This window comes from Psammomys obesus, unplaced genomic scaffold, assembly GCF_907164565.1.
Source record: "Psammomys obesus unplaced genomic scaffold, mPsaObe1.curated_primary_1811, whole genome shotgun sequence".
Classification (NCBI taxonomy): domain Eukaryota; kingdom Metazoa; phylum Chordata; class Mammalia; order Rodentia; family Muridae; genus Psammomys; species Psammomys obesus.
In genome coordinates, this window is record NW_026594152.1 from 840,650 (window position 1) to 862,069 (window position 21,420).

Genomic DNA, 21,420 nt, shown 5'->3' on the forward strand with positions numbered 1-21,420 from the left:
CTCTTCTTGATTCCACTGCTGATGGCAGCCTTGGCTCTCTTCTTGGAGCTGGCTTCACAGAATCTTAGTGCTGGCCCCACTCAGCCTTAGGAAGACTGGTTACAAGGAGTGTTTGGCTAATTTTGGTTTTCAACTTGACACGCTTGAGAAGACAGAACCTCATCTAAGGATTGGCTCCATCAGCCTGGCCTGTGGGTCTGTATATGTGTCGTGGTCTTGATTGTCATTTACCACAGGAGAGACCCAGCCACTGTGGGCAATACCATGTTTAGCTGTAGATGTATTCCTGGTAGGCAGAGACTCAGACAGAGACACAGAGAGACACAGAGTAAGTAGACTATATTCCCCATGGTCTCTGCTTCAGTTCCTGTCTCCAGGCTTTGACTTCCTGCCTTATCTTTGATCAATGATAGGCTATAATCACAAAGCCAAATAAACACTACCCAAGTTTCTTTTGGTCAGGGATTTAATATTGAGAGAAAAGCTTAACTAGGACAGGCTGGTCTTGAGTTCTTTCCTCTAGACCCTAGAAGCAATCCCAGCTCTTATGTTCCCAAAACAGAAGAAGTCAGACAGGACACAGCTGTACAGAAAGCAGCCAGGGGTTTCCTTAACTGAGCTGGGTAATCCAAGGTGCACACTTTACAGCAGGAGCCAGCTGAGCCAAGCAGAAATGGTGCTGATCCTGGCAGGCACAGGGCTTACGGCTCTCTTCTGTCACCCTCTCCCCTGTGCCTCCTCCAGGATGGAAACTCCCTGGACACAGGCAAGCTCTTCTTGTCAGCCCATTCAACCCATAAGTCAGTCTGTCTGCTATAAGTAAATATACACCATTCAAGAATATACACATGCGTTTAAGTGGCCTCTAAAACTACAAGCTTCACAAGGGGAAAGGGTAACCACGGTCTGGGCATGCGCCCCTGGTGAGGCCGCCTCACCAGCTGGTCTGAACTGAAATAGACCGAATCCACCACCATCGATTTCATCAACTCTTCTTTGGGGCCATCAGCTGGCCCAGCCAGAGACACCACCACCTCTCTTTAAAATCTGTTGTGTTAGCCACCACTACCTGGCTTTTGGGTCCAACTCCGGTACTTGGGGTGAGAGTGGGGTTCTGTTAGTCTCTCCCGACGCTAATTCCCTGCCGAACCAGCACCCTCCTATCCTCGGTCCCTGAAATAATCGGGAAGAAGTTGTAAATTTATCAAACCTTCGAAGTCTTAGTCCTTCCTGATGGGCAGACTTGACTGTTTTGTTGTTTTTTTTTTTTTTTTAAAGTTTCTTTACAAGGTTATTCTTTGTCTTTCGAACGCCTGAGAACTGCAGAATGTTCCATTCCAGCAAGCTCTGAGCGACACAATGGCTTCCAATGACCTTGGACAGTCAACTATGCCATGAGAAAAGGCAGGAGGGCAGCGCAGAGCTAGACATCTTTATACATTAGTCCTGAGATTGTAGCTTGGGAAACAAATGGCATTTGTTCCCTCGAAAAACTGGGGAAGTTAGCAAGTGGCTACATTCTCCTGCAGAGCCAAGGGAAGGAGGGGAAAGATTGCAGTGATGCCTGCTGCACAGGAGACTCATTGCTGAGTACAGGAGGGGCAGGCTGAGCCCACAGCTCTTAGCCTCTTTATTCTGTGCATGGATTCCCAGAAGAATGAGCTACCCCTGCCTGCAGCTTGATTCCTCGGGAATGGGGGTGGATAAGAAACAGGAAATAGTCCTTTCTTCCCTCACAGCAATCATCCCCGTCAGCAAGAAACAAGGAAAAATTCTAAGACACAGAATACTGGATTTAGATGGGCCACCTTCTGACATTTTCTAATTTTAAGTTGTAAAATTAACTTTATTTCACAATAAACCATGTTTTTCTTAATTTCACTTGCTATGGATTTTGAATCAGTGAAGCACATGGTTCCTGTAAATTTCTAAAAACACCTTTTGTTTTTATGTATATGGGTGTGGTGCTAGAATGTACGCCCGTGAACCACATGAATGCAGTGTCCCCAAAGGGATGTCCAGGAGAGGGTTGTACTCTTCTTTGCAGCCCATTTTACCCAGAATTCAATCTGCTACAGATATATTTATAAGATACGAGAATATATACAGGGGTTTAAGTAGCCCCTAACATTGCAAATTTAACCAGTGAAAGGATATCTGTACTCCGGGGATGCGCCCCTGGTGAGGTGATTTCAGGAGCTGGTTTGAGATGAACCAGCCAGAGTCCAGCATCATTTTTTATACCTGTTTTAGGGTGAGGGGTAAACTTCCCTAGCCAGAGAGACTATCAATATGTAGAGAAATTTATGCCCCAAGGTTTTTGTTTTCTTGTTGTTGTTTGCTTGTGTGCATGTGTTTGTTTGTTTGGGGTGAGTTCTTTAGTTTGTATCATGGCACTAACCTCTTTTATTTTGCCATTTTGCCTGATTTTTTTTCCTAATAACATTTTTTTTTATTTATTACATTTCACTCACTGTGTATCTCAGCTGTAGCCCCCTCCCAGCTCTCCTCCATATCCTAGCCCTTCTTCCCTCATATTCTCCCCTATCCCTCTACTAGTCCACTGAAAGGGGAAGGTCCTCTTCCCCTTTCATCTGACTCTAGCCTATCAGGTCTCATAAAGACTGGCTGAATTGTCTTCCTCTGTGGTCTGTTAAGGCTGTGCACCCTTCAAAGGGAGGTAATCAAAGAGTCAGCCACTGAGTTCATGTCACATCCACTGTTCCCCTTACTAGAGAACACACTTGGAGAATGAGCTGCCATAGGCTATATCTGATCAGGAATTCTAGGTTATCTTCATGCTTGGTCCTTGGATGGAGTATCACTCTCAGAAAAGTGCCCTGAGACCAGGTTTTTTGGTTCTGTTGCTCTCCCCTCCAGCTCTTTCTATCTTCCCATTCTTTCATTAGATTCCCTGCACTCTGCCCAAAGTTTGGCTATGATTCTTAGTATCTGCATCAATACCCTGCTGGGTAGAGTCTTTCAGAGGCCCTCTGTTGTAGGCTCCTGTCCTATTCCTTGTTTTCTCCCTCTTCAGATGTCTGTTCGTTTGCCTTTCTGAATGAGTATTGAGCATCTTAACCAGGGGCTCCTTCTTGTTTAGCTTCTTTAGGTATACAGATTGTAGTATGTTTGTCCTATAGTATATGTCTAATATCCACTTATAAGTGAGTATATAAGTATATACAATGTTTGTCTTTCTGCTTCTAGGATACCTCACTCAGGATGATCTTTTTTAGTTCCCACCATTTGCCTGCAAACTTCATGATCTCCTTGTTTTTAAATCCTTTGTAGTATTCCATTGTGTAAATGTACCACATTTTCTGTATCCTTTCCTCAGTTGAGAGCCATCTGGGTTATTTCCAGATTCTAGCTATTATGAATAACAGCTGCTAAGAACATGGTTGAGCTAATGTCCTTGTTGTATACTTGAGCATATTTTGGGTGTATGCCTAGGAGTGGTATGACTAGATCTTGAGGTAGCAATATTCCTGACTTTCTAAGAAAACACCAGATTGATTTCCAAAGAGGTTGTACAAGTTTACATCCCCACCAGCAATGGAGGAGGATTTCCCTTTCTCTACATCGTCCCCATCATGTGATGTCACTTGAGTTTTTGATCTTAGCCATTCTGATGGGTGTAAGCTAACCTCCTCCTTAACACTGGGTTGTTCAGGGGCTAACTTTAATCTCCTGCTTAGCACGAGGTTGCTCAGAGCTTGCAAGAGGCTAATACCACACATTAGCAGTAGATGACCCTAACCCTAATATTCATCCTTGTTTTTTATGATGCCACACAAACGCTCTTTTCTAGTCACTTATTTCTCTGGAGTTGGAGATGAAGGACCTTGGGTTGCCGCATCCAACATATAGCTTTTTTGTTTTGTTTTGTATTCTCTGAAGGTATTCTTCGTGTTCAAAACTATGCAGGTGAACACAGAGACATGGCTTATATAATTGCTTATTCAGAAAGATGGCTATTCCCACTGCACAAATATCATGAGTTCCCAAAGATATTATGTTTTCTAGACTTCACATCCCTGTGGCAACATACTGGAGAAGAGAAGCTTAAAGGGAGAAGATAGATGCTTCTTCTGGTTCAAAACTTCAGAAGTTTTAGTCATTGTTTCTGAGTCATGGTGAGATGGAGGATCATGGGAAGGGACGATAGCAAAGCTGGTTACATAGTGGTGGCCAGGAAGCAGAGAGAAAGAGAACATCAAGTGAGCAGACTTTGCCTTTTGGTCCCTGGCCTATGGGATGGTGCGATCCATATTCAGGGCAAGTCCAGCTCCCATAATCCTCTCTGTGCATGCCCTCAACAGACACACTCAGAGGTGTTCTCTGCTAGTCTCCTAGACACTTCCCAACCCAGGCAAGCTGACAGGGAATGTAACCATCACAGATGCAGCATGGCCTTGTAATAACTTGAAATGATGGTCTATCTGATTGCTAGTTCTGCCATTCAACACCACAATGGAGCAGAAAAATGAGATTTTTTTTTCCACTATCCTGGACACTACAAGTTCAAAATCAAAATGTGCAATGCTGGTTCTTCCAGAGACCCAGAGGTGTGTGTGTGTTCTGTCCTCTCTGCTGGTCCCTTGCTTTTTCTGGCCCTTGGCATGCTTACAAAGGCACAGCTTCAACCTATGCCTCCATCATCCTACTACATTTTCTTGTATTTCTGTCCAAATTGCCTTCTTGTAAGGACACTAGCCAAGCACATTTTTGTGATTTGGGTATTGGCTAGCACCCTGCCAAAAGGACGCAGCAGCCTGCTGTTTATACTAAGAGTACTGCTCTCTCCTTATACAAATGACTCTGGGTTGGGACTGGGGAGACAGCTTGGGGGTTAAGAGCATGTACTGATCTTGCAAAGGACTCAGGTTCAGTTCCCCACACTCAAGTCAACCAAATCCGAACTTCAGGAACTCCTGCTACAGGGGATCAAAGCCCTCACTGGCCTCCTCAGGCACAAACAGACAGCAGGAGTCCAGCACAGCCCTGCACCTTCCCATTGAAGTCCTGGGGTGCCCTCAGTTCCTGGCCCATCACCCATGGAAATGAGCTAATATCCTCTGTTCCTCACCAAGTCTTTGCTTTTCCAGCTCCTTCAACAATTAAGCTGAGACTCATTTTACCATTGTTTACTTATTCCATGATGCTGATTGTGGCTGTCCTCAGACTGAAACTTTACAGGGTGATGAGAGGCAGCAGGCACCATGGTAGAGCTGTAGGACTGGACACTTGATCTCTTCCCAGACCATCTCATTCTCTCCCTCACACATTCTCTCTTTCTCACTCTTTCTCTTCCTTTTTTGAGACAGGGTTTGTCTGCATAGCTTTGGTGGTCCTGGACTTGCTTTGTAGACCAGGCTGGCTTCAAACTTACAGAGATCTGCCTGACACTAACCTCAAGAATACAGCGTGCACCAAGGTGCCTGGTCTTTATTCTCTTTCTTGGAAAACTTCTTGAAGGAATTACTGAAAACTTAGGACCCCTGCATCCATTTACCTTTGTGTAAATCTTGGGTAGGCCATTCAATATTCTCTGTCCTCACAAATGGTTTGGTCACTTTCTTGTCTTGTACACTCTACCATTTTTGATCCTCTTGACCTCTATACCAGGAGGGTCCAGTCAGGAAGGAGACCTCACATAAATAATGCAGACAGAGGATAATTAATCTGGAGGGAAGTTCTTACTTTTGCTGGAAAGTTGAAAAATGACAAGAATACACTACCAACTGAAGAAGTAGCTACCTCGCTCCTGCTAAGGGAGCTGAAGAAATGAGAATGAATGAATGTTCAGACCAGGCCTCAGGGAACCTCTTTTCTTGCACCCTTAAGGAAGGGGCTCAGCCCAGCACCGAGAGCAACCCTGTGCTTGGTTAGTACAGGGCTGGTGCTCAGAGAGCCCTCCAATGCCATTGTCCTCCTGGTTCTTGTTCCTCTGATGTTGTATTTACCCTTGAACAGACTTTGCCCTGCCTGGAACTCCATTTCCTCTTGTCTGCCAGTGTCTTTGGTGTTAATTCTGCAAGCCAATGATGTGTGCTCAATGGCATTTGTGTTGTGGCGCCCCCTTGTGGTCCCTTGGATAATTCTATACAGTGTTGGTTGGGGATTGGGAGAAAGACAGTACCTTGTAATTTGGACTTTGAATGTCTTCACCTTCATCATCCAAAAGACAAATGGGGCATTAATGAGGAATAATGGATGTGTCTATAAGGGTGTGTCTAGAGAGGCTCAACTGAGGAAGAAAGGCCCACCCTGACCGTGTGAGGCCCCACTCCACGGGCTGAGGTCCCACACTGAAAATGAGGCAGCAGGTGGTGGGGTGGCAAATGTCAGCACTCACCTCACACTGCTTGTGGACGATGGACACGGATTCACCAGCTGCCTCACCCTCTTGCCCATGTCTTCCTCTCCATGACGGGCTGTCTCTTCAAACTGGGAATGTAAATAAGCCCTTTCTCCCTTAAACTACATCTTGTCAATCATTTTGTCATGACAGCAAGGAAGAGTAACTAACTCTGTGATGGATGGATGAGTTCATGCACTCAGTTGTGCTGACGCTTTCTCAGCACAGATGCCTGTCATCACCACGTCACACAGCCTATGTACACATGGTTTTCCTTGATCGTTAGGCCCCATTAATGCTCTAAAGACATGTTCAGGAATGGGTGAGATCAAAGCTTGCACTGCCCCTAAAATGTAGTAGATCCAGCTTCCCTGGCTGCGTGTATACTCATTTATACACTATATATTGTGTCCATTCCATCAGATATGACATGTAACAGAGACACGACCTGAAGTACATGAGAGATTTCCTCTCTCCTGACGGCTAAAAATGTTGGTCATTTTTTCATGTAATTATTGGTCATTTTTTATCTGGTTGAGTTCTTTATGTATCCTGGGTACAGGTCCTCTGTCAGATGAATAGCTTGTAGATATCTCCCCATTCTATATTAAAACTAGCAATCATTGAGTAAATAAGATCCTGGAGAGGGTGAAAGGGAAACAGAGCTCCTACATCCTGCTTCTGAGAATGTAAATTAGTGCATCCACCACAGAGATGACTATGGAAATTCCCCCTAAACAATTAAAACTAGAACTGCCACTACATGGCCATCCTGGTCCTGGGCACACACTGGCAGCAAGCTAAGGAGGCACGGGTTATGGCTACCTGCTTATCAGTGATTATCACAGTGCTCCTCACAGCAGCCAGCTCATGAAGACAGCCTGAGTGTCCACCAGCGTATGAACGGATGAACACAACGTGGGACAGTCAGGTGTGGTAACTCACACTGGTAACTGCAACTCTCAGGAGGCTGGAGCAGGAGGAGAGTCACAAGTTCAAGGCCACTTGGATTCCATAGTGAGTTCCAGGGTTTTCTGAGCTGTGGAGTGAGACCTTGTGTCAGAAACCAAATGTAAGACAGCAGGAAGGAAGAAGATGTGGAATAAATGGACAATGAAGTGTTATTCAATCATAGACAATGAAATAATTTATTTGAAGGAAAACAGATAGAATTAGAGATTATTATGTAAGTGAAATAAGCCAGGGTCAGAAAACAAACCTCATGCTTTCTTTCATATGTGGAATCTAAAGAAGAAAGTTAAAAAGACACAAATATTGAAAAGGGGCTATTAGGAAAGCTAAAGAGGGCAGGGGAGAAAGTGTAAGAAAGCAATGGGGATGAATATGATCAAAATATACTGTAGGCCAGGTGAAAATGTCACAACAAAATCTACTATCTTACACAAACAATATACCCTAATAACATATATGAGAAATAAAGTAACTGAGGGAGAGTGCACAAGTTATACACAAACATTGTCATACAGTAGGTGAGAGAATTGGGGTGCACATATTTTGGTATTTCCGGAGACTGCAGACCCTAACCACATACCTACATCATGTCTAGATTGCCTGTAATTCCTAATACCGTGTAAATGCTGTGCACATAGTTCTTAAATGTATTGTTTATGAACAACTACAAAACATAGTCTGCACCAGTACTTACATATTTTTTCTGAGCATTTTTGCCACGTACTTGGTTAACTCCACTGATGTACAACTCCTAGGTAAGGTGAACTAGATACACCCTTTTACCAAATGCCTAATGTTGGCCTTTGGTTACCCATACAAAGAGGCAGACACACAAGTCAAAAAGATGCTTTAATGAAGTTCAGGAAAGTGCTGAGGTGGGTAGGTCCACCTCCATTTTTTCGGCCTTGGGCCTTGCAGTACTAATTCAAATGCTGTGTTGCACGTGTTAGGTGGTGCTCCAACACGCAGCAGTGTTCGGGATGTGGGCACCAATCAGAATAGATCACTTCATCCCAGTGGCATTCCTGACGGCAGATACCATGAGAGTGAGAGCAGCCATCATGGTCCCCTATTCCAGAGCAAAAACAAGGACACCTGCATCAGTCCTGAGGTTCCAGGCAGAGGCCAGAGGCCCAGGCAATAAAAGGGAGGCACTGGAAGGAGAGCTCACCTCTAGAGGTTTGAGGACCTTGTATCATGTCACATCCTCTAAGGACACTCAGTACCAATCCCAGCCCTTCAGAAATGCTTCCTCTTGGAAGTGCAGTGACTTACAAGGCTTAACAAGTATGGTGGGTTATGAAGTTAACAAAATGAACCATCAGAAGCTATAAACCTGGATTTGAACTCTATCTGTGTCCCAAGCCAGCTGGTAGACCTTGAGCTGGTGTCTTCCTTTGTAAGAATCTGTTTCCTCCCTCCTCCACTGCTGGTGGGAATGTAAACTGGTACAACCACTCTGGAAATCTATCTGGTGCTTTCTAAGACAATTAGGAATAGTGCTTCCTCAAGACCCAGCTATACCACTGCTAGGTATATACCCAAAGTTTGCTCAAGTACACAAAAGGGATATTTGCTCAACCATGTTTATAGCAGCTTTATTTGTAATAGCCAGAACCTGGAAACAACCCAGATGTCCATCAACGGAGGAATGGATACAGAAATTGTGGTATTTTTACACAATTGAATACTACTCAGCAATCAAAAAGGAGGAAATCATGAAATTTGCAGGCAAATGGTGGGACCTAGAAAAGATCATCCTGAGTGAAATATCCCAGAAGGAGAAAGACAAACATGGTATATACTCACTTATATAGACCTATAAGATATAATAAACATAATGAAATCTGTACACCTATAAAAGATAATCAAGAGAGTGGACATGGGGTAAGATGATCAATCCTCGTTTAGAATGACAGATGGGATGTGCATTGAACATATGACAGGAGTCTACTGAGCGCATTTGAAAGACTCTAACTAGCAGTGTTTTCAAAGCAAAGACTCATGACCAAACCTTTAGCAGAGTACAGGGAATCATAAGAAAGAAGGGGAGTTAGTCTGATGAGGAAAGGATAGGAGCTCCACAAGGACCAAAGATATCTGGGCACAGGGTCTTTTCTGAGACTGACATACAACCAAGGACCATGTATGAATGTAACCTAGAACCTCTGCTCAGATGTAGCCTGTGGTAGCTCAGTAACCAATTGGTTTCCCATAGTGAGGGGAACAAGGACTATTTCTAACAGGAACTCAATGACTGGCTCTTTGGCCTCCCCACCCCCCAAGGGAGAAGCAGTCCTGTTAGGCCACAGAGGAGGGCTTTGCAGCCAGTCCTGAAGATACCTGATAAAACAGGATCAGATGAATGGGGAGGCGGTCCCCCCTATCAGTGGACTTGACAAGGGGCACGGTGGAGAGGAGGGAGGAAGGGAAGGACTGGGAGGGAATGAGGGATCGGGACACGCTGGGGTACAGAGTTAATAAAATGTAACTGATAAGAAAAAAAAAATACAAAAATAAATAATTAAATAAATAAATAAATAAATAAGAATCTGTTTCCTCTTCATACAAGACACAGATGTCTCAGAGAGCTGTGGTAATGTATGGTATAGACAGTGTAGCTCAGTTGGTGTTTGCCTAACATGCTTGAAATCTTGAGTTCCATCCTTAGTATAGCCAAGACTGGGCATGTTAGCCCATATTACTAATTTTAGCACTCAAGAGATAGAGGCATAAGGATCAAGAGTTCAAGGGCCTTGTCAGCAATAGATGGTAAGTTTGAGACCCTGTGTCAAATAAAATGCACAATATAAATAAAATTAGTTATTAACTGATTTGTATATAAGCACTAGTATTACATGAATCCAGCTATCGTGTGTTAGAACCTCAGCAAAGATTGAGCAATTTGAGATATTTTTAAAGGAAAAAAAATCCCTGAACTAGAAAAAAAATCATTAGCAAATAATGAAAAATTAAGAGAAATACAAAATTGAAAGCATATTTAAATAAGAAGAGAGACCCACAACTGATCAAAATGCACACAATTTTTAACCATAGGGAGCCTGAGCCAAGTACTATGTCTACAATAGAACCCATCCACTCAGGAAACAGAAAGACAACAGGAGAGAGAGGACCAGGACACCAGCTGCTAAGCACTGTCTTCTAGACATGACTGGGATGCTATGCCCATGAACACTAACACTGTGACGACATAAGAAACACTTGCATGAGCACACCACTAGGCACACAAGTGTAGAGAGGAGAACTCTCACAGGGCCTCACTCCCTAGAGGAAGAGCTATGGGCTGAGAGGGGAAGAAGCAGTTTTCTCCAGAGACCAGCTCCCTGAGAAGCTACAGGGTGTGGTCAGCTCTAAACACACAGAAATATAAGCATCACTGTGTGAATGAGTTCAGTAGACTACACAGACACACACACACATGCATACACACACACATACATGCATACACACACAGGCAGGCACCCATACATATGGACAGAAGAGCTCCAGTTTATACTAACACCTACTGAAAATAATGCTTTGTGCCAGAATAAAGATGCTTGTCATGTATTCAAGCTACTCATGCCTTCCAAGGACAAAGGACAACAAGGCTGTTTACATCTGAAACTGGACAAATGCTGCCTCCATGTCCTTCCTAAGGACTCTAACAGGGACAGAGCTTCAGACTACACATTGGACACAGAATTAACTGTTAAGTGCACAGTGACTTGCAGAACTCTAACTAAATGACAAGTTAAAATCAGGCCACCAGAGCTCAGTGACAAAGTGTTGGTTTATCACTAGCCATCAAAAGTACAAACATAAAATGATTGTGTAAAAGACTCAGTGACTAAACGTCCTCACATAAGAGCCACACAGCACTATGTAAAGATGGGAATATACATGTATAAAGACATGTTCCATGGCTTGAGACCAAGTTACTGCAGAGCTATTTGTGGTAAGAGACAGTAAAAAGGGGAAGAAGGGTCTATCCCATCATTCCTAGCTGCCTGGAGTGTGACTCAGTGGCAGAGCACTTCCCTAACATCCATGAGTACTGTGTAAACCACAGCCCAAAGAGAAAGGAGGGAATGTAGAAGTAGGTTGTGAATTTAAATCAGAGGCACCAGTAGGAATTCGTGGGTGCTTGTTTTTAAAAAGGTTTTGCCATTGCTCTCATGACTACAAAGCTTAGAAACATTGGCTAGTTGATAGGATTTAGAAAGTGTAATTGTAGAGAATATTTTTGGACATGAAACTACAAAACAAACATGAAGCATCCAATTACACAAGAGACTGATGAAGCTACAAAAGGAAAAGAAAGACAATATTACAAAGATCAACACCTCAGCTCTAATGCTCTCCCTCTGCCTTGACTGGGAATTTGTCCTGCAAGAGGGATGATGATAGCAATAGATTCAAAGTGTGGCTTAGAACAATTAGTCTAAAGTCTGTGAGTTCAAAGCCAGCCTAGTCTACAAAGTGCGTTCCAGGAGGGCAGGACTATTACACAGAGAAACCCTGCCTCAAAAAAACAAAGGAAACAAACAAACAAACAAACACAAACCCATTGGTATAAAATAAAACATATTTTACTGAGTAATAATATATCCACAGTCTCCTGAATCCAGCTGATTTTGAAGTAAAAAAGAAAGGGGAGGATGAAGGTAGAAACCCTGGATACCTATCCCATTCGCCAAGCCAGAACTGTACTCAGACCATAAGAGACTAATGCAATTAGCTTCCAGATTTATGTGTAATTCCCATACCTCAAATTCCCAACTTTACTACATAATAGGAGGTTCTGGTACTTTTTGAAGAATTACAGAAAACAAAGAAGCTGCCTTCATTACACGTTAATGTTCCCAGCCTTGACTTTTCTACCTGATTTTTTGTTACACAAAATTAAAAATTAGGAAATTGAAACACAGAGAAATCAGTTGCACAGCATGTTTTATTTCAAGATGTAAGGTTCTTCCCACTGCCCCAGACAAATAACCTCAAATCCATCCCACCATCCACCCAGACCCACCCTACAACTCTGTCCCTCCTCTGAAGGGGTCTAGGTTACCTGGAATGACCTGGAATTGAAGCAGCAGCAGAGCCATGGCCAACACCACGGTCTTCATGGCTTTAGGAAATGCAGGGTGTTGACCTGTGTCTAGAAAAACACAAGGGTGAGAGCTCTGGATGTCTGCTCCTTGTAATCAGCTGGGACACGTGTTCTCAGAGGTCCACAGGTACACTCTGCCTCCCCAGCCCTAGGCCTCCACACCCACAGCACTGACCACACACTCCTAAGCTAACACTCCCTTTTCTACTCAAGGACCAGCAAGACTAACTCCTTCAATGGCTGGACTATACCACTGTAAGCATATGTCAGTCTTTATCAAAAGCCAACCCAGAATCCTCTACTCTGGAGGTAAAGGAGCTTAAGAGTCCAAACCCAAAAGTGAAGAGCTGTTCACATTCCATGGCAGCTGAGAGACAGAGATTCAGTTTGGGTTTGTTTGTTTGTTTGTTTGTTTGTTTGTTTGTTTTTAAGAATGTGGACCCTAGTATATTGTCTATGTTCCACTGAACAGCCCCACATCCATGAGGCTATGGGCTGCACAAATTCAATTAGCTGAGACGTTTTTAATAGGACAGGGATGGAGAGGCTGCACAATGGTTAAAATCACAGGCTGCTCTTATAGAGTAACCCACTTAGGTTCCCAGAAGCCACATGACAGCTCACAACTGACAGAAATTCTAGTTTTGGGGGATCCAACACTTCCTATTGGCCTCTGTGGTCCAGGTGGTACACAGACACACATGCAGACAAAACACCCATAGCCCATCAACCCTTCCCCCCACCCCGGACACACACTTTAAAAAAATTTTTTAAACAAAGACATGAGATTGGGAGGTACGGATTTGGGAAATGGAGCTGAGAGAAGTCAGGGAAAGAAATAGGGGCTGGATATGCTCAAAATAGATTGTGTGTGGACATAAAATTTCCTAAGATATCAGTAGAATATTATATGTAATGTCTTAATACATATAAATATCCTCAGCACTGCACAGCTCTTACCATGGTCTAAACGTCCTACACTAACAGCTCATCCAGTAATGCTCTTGTTACAAAAGCATGAGGTTCTAAGTATGACGCACAGAATCCATGTAAAAGAGGCAGAAGCATAGTGCAGTACCCTACACCTTTAATCCTAGGAATCAGAGGCAGAATCAGGTGGACCTCCTTGAGTTTGAGTCTGGCCAGGTCTACATACAAAGTTCTAGGACAGCCAAGGCTACATACACACTGTTTCAAAAATCAAAATTAGAGGTGGGCATGGTAGTACACACTTAAAACCGGTGAGCTTGGAAAATGGAGACAGCTCCTCTGGAGCCCAAGGGCTCGCTGACCAGCCAGCCTAGCTTAATCAACTTGACCCAGGACAGTGAGAGACCCTGTCTCAAAACAAAAGCTGATAGCTCTTGAGAATGATGCCAAAGCTTGACCTCATGCCTCCATACATCAATTGCACATATCCAAACACAGATGTCATGATTCTAATGTAGCTTAGATGAGCTATCTTAAAATTTTAAGTATTTTAATTTTTATTTTTTTAATTAAAAAGGAAAACTATTTTTAAAAATAATTATTAGCTGGGCATGGTGGCACAGGCCTTTCTTTAATCTGCAAATTTGAGAGGCAGGAGCAGGTGGATTTACACAGCAAGTTCCAAGACAGCCAAGAATTTACAGAAGAACCTTGTTTCAAACAACAAACAAACTCACACACACACACAAAAACGGACGGTTTTCTTTTTAGTTACATGCATATGTGTTCCTATGTGTGGGTATGTGCACACGAATGCAGTTGCCCTAAGAGGCATTAGATCCTCTGCAGCTGGAGTTACAGGCAGTTGTCAGGCACCATGGGTGCTGGACACTGCACTCGGGTCCTCTGGAAGAGCAGGGCACACTCTTGACAGCCTTCGCTCCAGCCAGACAAGTCCTTTCTCCAGGTGCTCTTCTCCATGGGAACTAAGAGAGGACACTGCCCACACTTTCAGCAGAGTGAGCTTATCAAGCTGTTCTCTATCAGAGAAAAGCCCTCCCACTGCCGAAAAGGCTCCGTTTTAGGAAGAATCTTGGCACTGAAGCCAAGAAAGGTAGAAATTCCCATACTGTGCCAGCTGAGACCCCTTGTTCTGTGATTTTAGAGTGAATCCTGTTCTCTCTTTACAGTCTGAGCAGTGAGCAGACTGGAATCCTACAGGGACCAAAACACTCAGTCCAACCCACTGTGGTTCCTGGGTCACTCCAGATACACAGAAGATGAAATCTATAGAAGTCTAAAGTTTTGCAACAATTGTGGTAAAGCCCAACTACAAGGGCTTACCTCTAGAGTCAGTCCCAGGGCCATGACCCCTAATCTTCAATTCTGTACAATTTCTTTTCCTCAGGTGCCTCAGCAAGATTACATGGAGATCCAGGTAAGAGGTCTAAGAAAGACACCCCAGCCTGGATATCTTTCTGGACAAACTACAGACTGTCCTTGATTCCACTGCTGATGGCAGCCTTGGCTCTCTTCTTGGAGCTGGCTTCACAGAATCTTAGCGCTGGCCCCACTCAGCCTTAGGAAAACTGGTTACAAAGTGTGTGTGGCTAATCTTGCTTTTCAACTTGACACATTTGTGAAAAGAGAACCTCAGCAAAGGATTGGCTCCATCAGACTGGCTTATGGGCCTATCTATTGTCATATTGTTTATTGTTATTTCACACAGGAGAGCCCAGCCACTGTGGGCAATACCATTTTTAGCTATAGATGTAATCTTGGTAGGAACAGAGAAAAATAGACAGAGACAGAGAGAGACACAGAAAGAGACAGAGAGACAAAGCAAGTAGAATATATTCCCCATGGTGTCTGCTTCAGTTCCTGTCTCTAGGCCCCTGCCTTGAATTCCTGCCTTGTCTTATATCAATGATGAGCTGGATTCTTAAAGGCAAACAAAGACATCCAAAGTTGCTTTTGGTCAGGGTTTTCATCATAGCAAGAGAAGAGCTTAACTAGGACAAGGTGGTCTTGAGTGTTCCCTCCCCTAGACCCAAGAATCAATTCTAGCTCTTGTGTTCCCAAAAGAGAAGAAGTCAGACAGGACACAGCAGTACAGGGAACAGCCAGGAGTTTTCTTAACAGGGTAAACCAAGGTGCACACTTCACAGCAGGAGCCAGCTGAGCCAAGCAGAAATGGTGCTGATCCTGGCAGTCACAGGGCTCATGGCTCTCCTCTCTCTGTCACCCTCTCCCTGGTTCCTCCTCCGGGGTGGAAACACCCAGGAAACAGGTGAGCTCTTCTTGTCAGCCCATTTTACCCACAATTCAGTCTGTCTGTTATAAGTCAATATACATGATTTTAGCATATATATACAGCATTTAAGTGGCGCCTAAAATTGCAAACTTCACCAGAGGAAAGGGTGACTGCGGTCTGGACATGCGCCCCTGGTGAGGCAGTCCCCGGAACTGCTTTGAACTGAACTAGAACGAATCCATCATCATCGATTTTCGTCAAATCTTCTATGGGGCCATCAGCTGCCCCAGCCAGAGACACCACCACCTCTCTTTAAAATCTGTTGTGTTAGCCACCACTACCTGGCTTTTGGGTCCCACTCTGGTACTTGCGGTGAGAGTGGGGTTCTGTTAGTCTCTCCCGAAGCTAATCCCCTGCGGAAACAACACCCTCCCATCCTGGGTCCCTGAAACAATCGGGAAGTTGTAAGTTTCTCAAACCTTCGAAGTCTTAGTCCTTCCTGTTGGGCAGACTTGACTGATTTTTTTAAGTAACTTTACAAGGTTAAGCTTTGTCTTTCGAACGCCTGAGAATGTCAGAATATTCCATTCCAGCAAGCTCTGAGCGACACAATGGCCTTGGACAGTCAACTATGTCATGAGAAAAGGCAGGAGGGCAGAGCAGAGCTAAACATCTTTATACATTAGTCCTGAGACTGTAGCTTGGGAAATAAATGGCATTGACTTCCCCGAAAAACTTGGGGAAACAGGAAGTGGCTACATTCTCCTCCAGGGCCAAGGGAAGGAGGGGAAAGATTGCAGTGATGCCTGCTGCACAGGAGACTCACTGCTGAGTACAGGAGGGGCAGGCTGAGCCCACAGCTCTTAGCCTCTTTATTCTGTGCATGGGTTCCCAGAAGAATGAGCTACCCCTGCCTGCAGCATGGTTCCTCGGGAATGGGGGTGGATAAGAAACAGGAAATAGTCCTTTCTGTCCTCACAGCAATCATCCCCTTCAGCAAGAAAGTAGGGAATAATTCTAAGAGAGAGAACACTGGCTTTTCAGGGGCCTCCTTCTGACATCTGAAATTTTAAGTTGTCATATTATCTTTCTTTCACAATAAACCAGGTTGTTCTTATTTTCACTTGCTATGAATTTTGAATCAGTTAAGCACATAGTTCCTGTAAATTTCTGAAAGCCCCTTTTGTTTTTAGGTATCTGGGTGTTGTGACAATGTCTGTGCACACAACTCTAATGCAGTTTGCAGGTTTGTCAAGATGAGGGGTGTGCAGTCCAATTTACCCAGAAGTCAGTCTGCCATAGATATATCTATAAGTTACAAGAATGTATTCAGGGGTTTATTCATCCCATAAAATTGGAAAATCTACTAGGGCAAGGGCAACTGTACTCTGAGGATGCTCCCCTGGTTAGGGGATCCCTGGAGCTGGTTTGAGCTGAACCAGAGTCCAAGCACCATCTTTTATACCTGTTTTTGGGATCAGGGGTATACCAGACCCAGACAGACAGACTACATAGAGAAATTTATGTCCTGAGTTTTTTTATTTCTTCTTGTTGTTTGCTTATTTTTTAGTTTATTTTTGGGGGTTGTGTCCCTTAGTCATTTTCCTGGTGCTAACCTTCTCCTTAACACTAGGTTCTTTATAGTTTACAAGCAGCTAGCTTTAACCTCCTGCTTAGCACTGGATTGCCCAAAGCATTCAAGGGACTAATATCACACATTAGCAGTCTATGACTCTTATGTCAATGTTTATTCAAGAAATTTATGACGCAAGAGAAATGTTCTTTTTTAGCTGTTTATTTGTCTGGAATTGGAGACGAAGGTCCCTGGATTAACACAGCCAAACACAGCTTTTGGGGGTTTTTGTTTTCTTCAACGGTATTCTTGTTGTTCAAAAGCATGCAGGTGAATGCAGAGAGAGTTTGCTTCACCAAACAGCTTATAAAACTGCTGACCCAGAAGGAAGAAAGAAGACCATGGCTATTCCCACTGCACAATCATCATGAGCAGCTAAAGATGTTTTCTAGACTTCACATCCCTGTGACAAAATACTGGAAAGAAGCAGCTTAAAAGAGATGATGCTTCTTTTGGCTCAAAGCTTCAGAAGTTTCAGTCACTGTTTCTGAGTCATGGTGAGATGGAGCATCATGGCAAGAGATGATAGCAAAGCTGCCTACATTGTGGTGACCAGGAAGCAGAGAGAAAGAGAACACCAAGTGAGCAGACTTTGCCCTTTGGTCCCTGGCCTATGGGATGGTGCGACCCATATTCAGGGCAAGTCCACCTTCCATAACCTCTCTGTGCATGGCCTCAACAGACAAGCTCAGAGGTGTGCTCCACTAGTCTCAGAGACACTTCCCAATCCAGGCAAGCTGACAGGGAATGTAACCATCACAGATGCAGCATGGCCGTGTAATAACTTGAAATGATGATCTATCTGATCCCTAGGGCTGTCATTCAACACCACAATGGAGCAGTAAAAACAGAGTTTTTTCTCCACTATCCTGGATGCTACAAGTTCAAAATCAAAATGGTGACAATGCTGACTCCTCCAGAGACCCAGAGGTGTGTGTGCTCTGAGCTTCTCGGCTGGTCCCTTGCTGCTGCTGACCCTTGGCATGCTTGCAAAGGCACAGCTTCAACCTGCTCCTCCTTCATTATACAACATTTTCATGTATTTCTGTCTAAATTGCCTTCTCCTTGTAAGGAGACTAGCCAAGCACATTTTGTGATTTGGGTGTTGGCCAGCACCCTGCCAAAAGGACGCATACTGAACTCAGGGCGGCAGAGGCAGGCTGCTGGCTGAGAGTTCAAGGCCAGCCTGCTCTACAAAATGAGTCTAGAATAGCCAAGACTATATAGAGAAACCATGTATAAAGAAAAAAATGCATACCGCTGTAGAAGGAATGGTGTTCAGTTTCCAGCACCCATGTGGAGGCTGGAGGCCTGAGATCCATCCCAAACCCAAGGGATCGGCAGAATTCCACATAAACCTACACTCACTCACACACACATACATATACACAAATACTTTTACATAATTAAAAATAAAGTCAAATATTTTTAAATAAAAGTTAAAATCTTAGAAGGGTTAAGGATATGGATCATTTGCTTGAGGAATACTTCAGAACATCTAAGGCCCTCAGTACAATCCCCAATCAGACCTTTATTAAACAAGCCATGATAGCACACACCTGTAGAAGCAGGAGGCTCAGAAGTTCAAGGTCACTTTCAGGTACATAAGGAGACCAGATCAAGGCCAGCCTTGGCTACATGTAGACCTAGGACCTCATGTTTTCACTTACCTTTGTGTAAATCTTGGACAGAACATTCAATATTCTCTGTCCCCACAGATGGTTTGCTCACTGTCTTAGCTTGTAAGCTCTACCATGTTTGATTCTCTTGACCTCTATACCAGAAGGGTCCAGTCAGGAAGGAGACCTCACATAAATAATGGAGACAGAGGATAGTTAATGCAGGGAAGTTCTTACTTTTGCTGGAAAGTTGAAAAATGACAAGAATGCACTACCAGCTGCAGAAGCAGCCACCTCGCTCCTGCTAAGGGAGCTAAAGAAATAAGAATGAATGTTCAGACCAGGGCTCAGGGAACCTCTCTTCTTGCACCCCTGAGGAAGGGGCTCAGCCCAACACACAGGGCAACCCTGTGCTTGATTAGTACAGGGCTGGTGCTCAGAGAGCCCTCGAATGCCATTTTCCTCCCAGTTCTTGTTCCTCTAATGTTGTATTTACTTTTGAACAGACCTTGTCCTACATGGAACCCCATTTCCTCTTCTCAAGAACTCAGGGCCTTGAGTGTTCAAAGCAATTCCTCAAGTAACTGAGCCATAACCTAACAATAACCTTACTCCATCTTAGTGTCCATTGCTGCTAATATAGAATAGTTTCAGCATCCCTAGCCGCATGTCTTTGGAGTTAATTGTGCAAGACTCTGAGGTGTGCTCAATGACATTTGTGTGTGGCTCCCCCTTGTGGTCCCTTGGATAATGCGGTGCAGAGCTGGTGGGGAAGGGCTGTACTTTGTGGCCTTGGAACTTGGATGTCCTCACCCTCTTGATCCAAAAGACAAATCAAATGGAGCATTTATGAGGAATAACGGATGTGTCTATAAGGGTGTGTCTAGAGAGACTGAGGAAGAAAGGCCCACCCTGACCGTGTGAGGCCCCACTCCATGGGCTGAGGTCCCACACTGAAAATGAGGCAGCAGGTGGTGGGGTGGCAAATGTCAGCACTCACCTCACACTGCTTGTGGACGATGGACACGGATTCACCAGCTGCCTCAAGCCCGTGTCTTCCTCCCATGACTGACTGTCTCTTCAAACTGTGAGCCAAAACAAACCCTTCATTCCCTTGTCAATCACTGTGTCATGGCAACAAGGAAGAGTAACTAACTCTGTGATGGATGGATGAGTTCATGCACTCAGTTGTGCTGACGCTTTCTCAGCACAGATGCCTGTCATTGCCATGTCACACAGCCTATGTACTCATGGCTTTACTTGATCATTAGGCCCTGTTAATGCTCTAAAGACATGTTCAGGAATGGGTGAGATCAAAGCTTGCACTGCCCCTAATTTGTAGGAGACCCAGTTTCCCTGGCTGCCTGTGCAGTCATTTATACACTATTTACATAATCTTCCATTCCATCAGGTGACAAGTGACATAGACATGACCTGAAGTACATGAGAGATTTGGGGTTGCACTTCCCTGATGGCTATAAATTTTTGTCATTTGTAATTATTGGTAATTTTTTCTCTGAGTTCTTTATTTATTCTGGGTACTAGTCCTCTGTCAGATGAATAGCTTGTAGATATCTCCCCATTCTATATTAAAACTTGGAGAGATCAGGGATACAAGGCACATATCTAAACATAGTAAAGGCAATATACAACAAGCCTGTAGCCAACATCAAACTAAATGGAGAGAAACTTAAAGCAATCCCACTGAAGTCAGGGACAATACAAGGCTGCCCACTCTCTTTGTATCTCTTCCACATAGTTCTGGAAGTCCTTGCTAGAGCAATAAGACAATTGAAGGAGATCAACGGGATACAAATTGGAAAGGAAGAAATCAAAGTATCATTGTTTTCAGATGATATGATAGTATACCTGACTGACCCCAAAAATTCTACCAGGGAACTCCTACAGCTGATAAACACCTTCAGCAACATGGCTGGATACAAAATTAACTCAAAAAAATCAGTAGCCCTCCTGTATACAAAAGACAAAAGGGCTGAGAAAGAAATTGAGGAAACAACACCCTTCACAATAGTCACAAAAGACATAAAGTACCTTGGTGTAACCCTAACCAAGGAAGTCAAAGACTTGTATGAAAAAAATTTCAAGTCTCTGAAGAAAGAATTAGAAGATATCAGAAGATGGAAAGATCTACCATGCTTATGGCTTGGCAAGATTAACATAGTAAAAATGGCCATCTTACCAAAAGCAATCTACAGATTCACTGCAATTCCCATCAAATTACCAACACAATTCTTTACAGACCTTGAAAGAAAAATTCTCAACTTCATATGGAATAACAAGAAACCCAGAATTGCTAAAACAATCCTCTACAATAAAAGATCTTCTGGAGGTATCTCCACCCCTGATCTCAAGCTGTACTATAGAGCAACAGTAATAAAAACTGCATGGTACTGGCATAGAAAGAGAATGGTGGATCAATGGAATTGAATAGAAGACCCAGAAATAAACCCACACACTTATAGACACCTGATCTTTGACAAAGATGCCAAAACCATACAATGGAAAAAAGATAGC